This window comes from Cyprinodon variegatus, unplaced genomic scaffold (genome assembly GCF_000732505.1).
Source record: "Cyprinodon variegatus isolate N-32 unplaced genomic scaffold, C_variegatus-1.0 Scaffold1392, whole genome shotgun sequence".
NCBI classification, from domain to species: domain Eukaryota; kingdom Metazoa; phylum Chordata; class Actinopteri; order Cyprinodontiformes; family Cyprinodontidae; genus Cyprinodon; species Cyprinodon variegatus.
This window is the reverse complement of record NW_015151845.1, coordinates 11,879-19,816: the sequence shown is the minus strand read 5'-3', so window position 1 is coordinate 19,816 and position 7,938 is coordinate 11,879. Positions and strand designations below refer to the sequence as shown.

Here is a 7,938-nt window from a genome sequence, read left to right as displayed (position 1 = left end):
CACCCACCTTGGCTGATGCAGAAAAACTGGTCCATGCATTTGTCTCCCCCAGGCTGGACTACTGTAATACAATTCTCTTTGGTATCCCTAACAAAAGTTTGCAGAAACAACGGTGTGTTCAGAACAGTGCCACAAGGATCCTGATGGGAGTCCAAAAGTACGACCACATCACACACATTCTCCACTCATTCTCCATCTCACTTCATTTTTCTGCAAGGATTGAATACAAGGTACCGATTCTCCCCCACCAGTGCATCTATGGAAGTACCCCCCATACCTGAAGGAACTGCTCATCCCTCTCACTACAACATGATCCTGCTGCTCAAAACGCTGAAACCACCTCTTTATCCCCAAGACTAAGCTAAAGCCCTTGTCACACCTTGAAGGTTTAGACCAGTATATGCCTGACATACGGAAAATCAGGCAAAAACGATGGCATACGTTTGATAACTTGAAAAAAAGAAAGTTCAGCGTATGCTTTAGGAGATTCTGGGACGTCGGGCATACGCAGGCTAAACCAGCTAGGTGTGACAGGGCCCTAAGCACCATGGGCGAGAATCACTTCTGCTTTGCTGCTCCTCAGACCTGGAATGCCCTCACTGATCATCTGAGGGAAGCACAGACTATCCAGACTTTTAAAAAAGGATTAGAAGCATCTCTTTTTAGCAAATTACTAAATTATAATTTAAATTTATAATTATTAATTATAAAATTTTAGCCTTTTATAATTATGCCACTGACATATTTATTCATATGTATTTTACAATGATGTTTAGTTGTTTTGTATTTTTGCTTTTACCTTTCTATGATGATTTTACCTAGATCACTTTGAGATTTTTCTGGAATGTAAAGTGCATTACAAATAAAATCTATTATCATTATTATTCAGCCTTCAAAGACGGCACTTTTTTATTCATTGCATTTTTATGATAATGTAGATAAAGAGACGGCTCAAAGAATGAGATAAAGTCTACTTTACATAAATGTGGTGCTTTAAATCCAAGTTATTTATGAGAAAAATAATTAAATGCAATAAGTTTCACAAGTGTAAAAACACTTACAGTTTTGTTTGTTTTTTGCTTGTGATATGGTCTAGATATTAACTGTTTTAATTAGAGTCATGACATTCTGTGATGACACATACCTGAATATGGAGAGAGAAAAAAATTGCTCTCAGGGGCACAAATTGAGAAGAGTTGGAAGGAAAAAGACGTTTAAAAAATTAAAGTGAATGAGAAATAAGTGTTTTTATAAATCTTTCAAAACTTGTAGTGTTGAGCCACAGTTACTGCTGACGTTACTTCTGTCTTGCATTACCTGTGTAAGAGATACGAGGTTCCTCGTCTCTAGAGAAAAAGCCTGCAGATTCTATTTATTGGATACTGCTTTATCAGCTGGGAGCAGCTGATTGATATTTAATTAGGTAAAGCACAAGTCATCAGGTCAGACCAGTAAGAGGTTTATGTGTGTGCATTCCAAAATGTGACTTTGTCTACACTTTTAGATTGGTTTATGTGCAAGGCATAAACAGTGACTATTCTAACCATATTTTAAAATGGAGACATATATTTGAATTAAACTGTCAATAATCCAACTAAATTATATTATTGATAAAAATACTTTCATTAATGTGAAATGCATTGTAGTCGTAATGCTTTGCAACCAACCCCAAAAACACCTGACTTGTTGCATTTAGATGTAAATTGTAGTGTTGCACCGATACCGATACCAGTATCGGACGGGGCCCCGATACTGCCCTAAAATGGTGGTATCAGTATCGGCGAGTACCAACAAATGTTTGAGAGCCATAAGTTTATTCAACTATTGTCACCCACTCCTGGTAGGCAATAAAAAGTTCTACTGGATTCACTTTGTATTAGATTTTTTCCTGCTTCACAATGGTAGGCAGCAGCTTGACAAAGCCATGATGGCAATTATTTTACATTATTATGGTATCGGTATCGGCCGATACTGCACAGCCAGGTATCGGGTATCGGTATTGGGGGGCCAAAAAATGGCATCGGCGCAACACTAGTAAATTGTAAAAAAACAATTTGCAATTTTAATGATTTTGACAGATGTTAATTTATTGTACAGAAAAATGCAAAAACTGACAAAAGTTTTTATGTTCATGACAAGAAAAAGTTTAGTTTAGAAAGTAATAATTCATTTACCTGGACGGTGAAAAAAAAGCATAAAATAGACTATTGAACTTGGGAGTGACATGTGTCTTCACTAACAAAACACTGAATATGGTTGTGATTAAACCTATATAACCAAAATTGTCTAAACATCTGTTGATCACCTATCATTATGTCCTCTTGGGAAAATCAATGCAGTCAAACATGACAAGTCAATCATCACATAGGAAAATCTGGGACAAAGAGGCGCAGATGAGAGAGAGAAATTGAGAGTGAGTGTGCACGTAAAGTCTGAAATAGAAGTCCTGTATTAGTTTTGTCCATGTATGTGTAAGCTTTAAAGACAACATTAAAAAATCCGAACGAAATAGATACAGGGGTGCCTGTAATGTGACTTCACTACATATTATAATACATAATTTTGAGTTTGAAAACATTCTTTGTGGACTTTTGTGGGGGCTGGGAGGAAAGTAAATGAAATAGCAAACGTCAGGGAAAATTTAAAGCGGTTCTATGGAAATATTTCTAAAAACTGGAACATCTGAATCAGACTTAATACATTACATGTTTTCTGCTGCTACTTTTTAACCTCAGAGAATGACAACACTCAAGGTTGTGATCTCTTCCGCCCTGTCCTGCCAATGTAGCCCTCGTCTTTCCCCCCGTCCCGTGTGCACAAGAACCCTTTGTTTTCAACGAGATGAAAGAGACAAAAGCCACTATTGAAAAATATGACTGACTGAGCGAGAAAGTGAAAGAGAGCAAGTTAGACAAGGAAAGGAGTACAGAACGGAACGCTGAAGAAGGTGCTGGTGTTTACTGATGTTTTTGATCTCGAGTAAGCATGCAGTGCCTGACACTGGGGGAATGTGTGTGTCTGTGTGTGTGTTGGGGGGGGCACAGAATAATTCGTTCTGAGGAGTTCTGAGCATCAGGTGACAAAAGAGGTGAAAGAGGAAGAAAGAGCGGGAAAGATGGGGAAGGATAGAAAAGAGGAGGTATGTGAAGTGACAAAAGCTTGGCATTAGTATTCCAGAGGAGGGAATAATCCCTTCCACTCTGTGTCCAGAGTCTAAGGCCATAAAGACACCCCTGCAGCCAGTGCACAGCTCTGAAAAGAGTCCAGCTGAAAGGCTTGGACAACTGTCCACACCACAGCAGCCTCTGTTGCTGGACTGAATGGACCGTCTAAACATTATAGCCAACCATGCCAAGATGGCATCTGGTAAGCCAACTCAAGACAACAGAAAGACAAACTTCATGCAGCCAAACTAGGCCACACAAATGAGCCACTGTTGATTCAACAGCTCTTTATGGTGAAAATGATTAAAGGGCAATCGAATTAGGACAGAATGTTCTCTTTTGCACTGATTTGCATATCAAAAAACTTTGTGAGTGCGTTGTAAGGCTGTCTGCAGATTCTGCACATTTCTGCAGATTACATCTTACTATTGAGATGAAGAGGTAAACACATACATGATTTTAAAAAAGTAACACAATCTAAATATTTTAATTCTTTTATGTCCATTCCTCTAAATGGAGTTTAAGCAATTGTCTTTTAGTAGAAGGACCCCTTTTATGCAAATCAACTTTTTTTCATTTCAAAATGCATAATGTCTGTTTATCAAAAATAAAATAGTGTTTTGCTTTCAGGGTGTTTTGAAAGATGTGGAGGCTGAACTCAAATGGTTGCGACAGTATGAATGATCCAAATACCAGATGCTAGTCCACCTCTTTGTGTCAACTTCTGCAACCTGCTGCTGTCTAAGGGACTGACAAATAAACCCAGTCCAAATAAACAGTCTCATCCATAACAGCCAGTAATAGACAAATTTTATCATTTCACTGGCACAGACTGTACCAGTTAGGCACCTTTTATTGATTGTAAATATGGTATTTGAGAGTGTTACTCTTTGTTAAATTACCAAGAACTCTGTCTGATTGGAAAACCAAGAATATAAATATTAAAGCAACACATTTGAATCGATTTCAGAACTGACTTTTACCATTGAACCACAAATATATGCTCTGATTCAAGCAATATATCTGGCAGTGTAGAGCTATCACCCAACTAGAAGGTAAGGATTGCTCTGTATTTAGCTTCCTCCATCTTCACAGCCACTCTGAAACCCGCCAATAATAAATAAAATAATCCCCACAGCATGATGATGCCATTACCATTCATATCAACTTAGAATAATGTTTAGGGTTTAATGTATCGTAACTTTTCAGCCAGACATTGCCAGTAGGCCAGAAAGTTCTTATCTGAGCAAGCTTTTTATTTGTTATTGAAGAGAATAGTGCAGTTTTTACTATTTCAATGGAAAAACGGTTGGTTTGTAAGCAGAAGTCCCCTCCTCAGATAAAAAAAACAGTTTAACAACTAAAAGACAACAACATAGTAATTTTTTTTCTTTATTCCTAACAATGATCTTTATTTCAAATGTATTCCTTCAATAACAAGAAAGAAATTTAAAAACGCTTCAAATTGTGTTTTCAGCACCTCAAATGTGTGGACAGAGGTAGTATGACAATGTAATACAGTTATTAATAGTATCTAATAAAGTAACACATTTTACCATCTTAATATTCAATAGAGATGTACTTTTTACATAAAAAACTTTTTTCAGCAGAAAACAGACTTTTTAAAATCGTTCCACTTTCTCAGAAGATAGTGATAAAAAAATCCCTCCATTAGTCTATTATAAACTGAAATCACTGACTTTTTACAACAGAAAAATAAGAAAATATTGTTACAATAGATTATATACCACAAGATTTAAGGAATTAATTTTGAACATCGCACAAAATTAATGCTGCAAGGTTCTTCTGCACTGGATGGTTCAGCAATGTGGCAGATCCTTACTTTGTAGTGACTAAACATTTTTGGTCCATTTCTTAACATTTTTTTTTTTTATCTTGCATTTGCTATTTTAACAAAAACGTGGGATTTACCTATTAAAATATAGCTAATTTGCTACTTTACATGTAAAGGTGATTTCAAGTAATTTTCATGAATTTTATTAACCATCCACCAAAATACTTTCTTAGAGTGGAGTTTTGCACACATGTTTGTATTGCTAAATACGAGCCGAAAACTTTGCTATTGAATATCCTCCTCCCAGAATTTTGCTCATTCTGATAATCAGCATATGTTTTCTGTATCACCAAAGGCGAACACACTAAATGGATTGCGCCTTCTATTTTGCTAATTCTACCGATGCAGTTTTGTAGGCACCTAGTTGGTATTTACATGATGTTACTACAAAAAACTTATATAGACCATTCAATTGTTGGTTCTATAAACTACTAAGGTTACGTCTGTAAAAAAAAAATAAAAATAAAAAATTGAGAAGTGTGAATGATACCTTCCTTCCTGTTGTTTTAGTACATAAAAGTCAAATGAAGTATATTCAGGTACATAGTTGTATGTGAAAAAAAATAAGAGGGAAGCAAACACTTGGAGGCCACTTATAATTCCACACCTCGCTTCTTCCCTTTTATGCCATCTTTACATGATTAACATTCTTTATGTGCTTTAGCATTACATGTGCTGTCAACTGCATTATGCATGACATGTCATTGTCAAGCATAGTTTAAATGGACCACTCCAGCAAGACACTTCACATGTACTGTACTCAAATCCCGCTTTGCAATATAAGAATTCCACAAAGTGGTTGTTGCAGATTTTTATACATGTATCTATCGCACTACACTAGTCTCATAACTCTTCTGCAAATTGGCTGGACTCAACAAGCAGTTAAGATGACTTAGTTACCTTAAGCAATCCCAGTATGACATTATTTTAATTATTTTAATAGAAAAAGATATTTCTGAAACAAAGTTTAAAAATTTGGGCCAATTTCATATCCAATGTTACCATGTCTTATATTGCAGATAAACAATATTAAGCATTATTATATTTTTCATCACATATATACATATATATTTTCCTTTAACTTTTCAATATTGGAATAATTACCACACTGTTAATATTGATTCCTGCCAAAGTTAAACAACCCAATGTCCTCTGCTGCATCACTATCACTATGTAAAAATACCAAAGTGATCAGAATGGATTTCAATCTTTCCACCAATGGTGCTTCATGCTTTTTGAAGACTTCTAGATTTACTTAAAGATAAAATTGCCTGAAATTGAACTTTGAAAATCTAAAGCAAAGTTACAGAATATTATCCAATTTTTATTTCTTTTAAAATTGGGGAACAAGAAGTGATGAAAATAGAAATTGCAGCTCTCTATCCATAGTCTGAAACTATCTTTGGTCTGAATAGGCTCGCATCTAAAGATAATACTTCCTTAAACTATCGCTTTCACTTCCCGACCAGGAATCATTGTCTGGAGAGTTACAACACTGGCTGGATTTATGAATGGAGGTCAGCTGTTTGCCAAATATTCAGGAGTGATTTTTCACCACATGGCCACAATCTTTTGGAATCTGCTCTGTCCAATCAGGTACTGGTGCCTCTGTACTGACAAGACATCTTAGGACTGATGGATTTACACAACATTTAAAAGAGTTATCAGCAGAGTGAGTGTTGCCTGATGTATTTATTCTTAAACTAGTTTGTTTTTAACTTTAGATTGATCATTTTAATTGTGAAATCTATTAAAACATCTGAGTAGGATGATAAAGACTGCAAGTGAATTAGGTGCAGCTATGTGAAAACAATTGAACACTTCCACCTTGAATACCCATCTAATATATGCCTCAATGCATCAAATGTAGCAGGTGCGATAAGAACAAGATGCAATGTTAAATATCTAATTTGAGTGAAAATTTAATAAACATTGCTATGTGTATTGCAGTAACTGTTTCATTTTAGCGTATAAAACAACAAAAATATAATGGTTTGATTAAAGAAAAGAAGTTAAAATGACCAAAGAAAAGTGTCATGAAAATATTCCTTCATAAAATCGTTTCTTACCTTTCTGTTGACCTGATGTTTACTCTTAGTGCAGCTTGAACAGTTCTACTGTCCAGCAAACATGTGTAAAAACAGCCTGAGAGCTTGTTTGTAACTTGGTGGGAGAAAAAAAAATAATGCAAAATTTCAGGGTCCTGACCGGGTTGCACTTGTTGATGGTTCGCACATGTTTAACATCACTTTTCCCCGTTGCCTTCCACTATTTCTCTTGCAGAGTCACCCAGTGCATCTAAAAAAAAAAAAAGAAGAAGAAAACTTCTCAAATGAAAACTTCCAACCTGTCAGAGAAGAGGCTTGGATGAAGATTACCCAGCGGTTAGTCAGTGTCTCCCTGCACACTGGCACTGGCACCACCGGTTCCGGCTCACTGTTACTGGATCATTATGTAATCGGATGAGGACAGTTTGCACTTTTTCTTCTTGCTTGTGAAGCAGAGAGAGAGGGAGAGAGCGCACCCTGTGTGTCCACTTGGGGAGACCTTAAAAAAGCCTGCGCTGTCCACTCCTCCAAGGACCCCCCACCGTCACCCCAGGCATACCCTGCTATATAAACTCAAAAAACATTCAGATGGCCACTGTTTCTTGTCATTTTTAATTCATTAATTCAACTCCCCACCCAGCCTCTCCTCCTACCCGCCCTCCCAGCTCTCCCTGACTGTACACAGTAAATGGGGCTCTTTGTTGGACAAGCCTCCTCCGCTGTTTCAGCCTTTGTCAACTTTCTCATGCAAACGTTTGATGGGTCTAAGATACAAGCCTGGAAGTTGTTGCACTGGAACAAAGATATTCACAAATTTAAAAAAAATGAGGGGGGCTGAGCTCCATTCTTGTGTAGTTGACATCCTGCACTT

General features: G+C 36.6%; 1 protein-coding gene across 3 annotated transcripts in view; it reads right to left on the bottom strand.

Annotated features, from left to right (window-relative positions):
- The window catches only part of LOC107103199 (ATP-sensitive inward rectifier potassium channel 10-like), a 29,326-nt gene extending 21,714 nt beyond the window's left edge, over positions 1 to 7,612 (bottom strand). The window contains exons 1-2 of one of the 3 annotated variants that reach the window (XM_015402762.1): positions 7,398 to 7,612; positions 7,089 to 7,317 (exon numbers count right to left, since the gene is read on the bottom strand). The gene's annotated coding sequence lies outside the window, so the exon portion shown is untranslated. Of the gene's footprint in view, positions 1 to 7,088 lie in introns of all 3 variants that reach the window. The other 2 variants (XM_015402763.1, XM_015402764.1) reach the window with 2 other exon arrangements.
- Between the last annotated feature and the right edge of the window lie 326 nt (positions 7,613 to 7,938).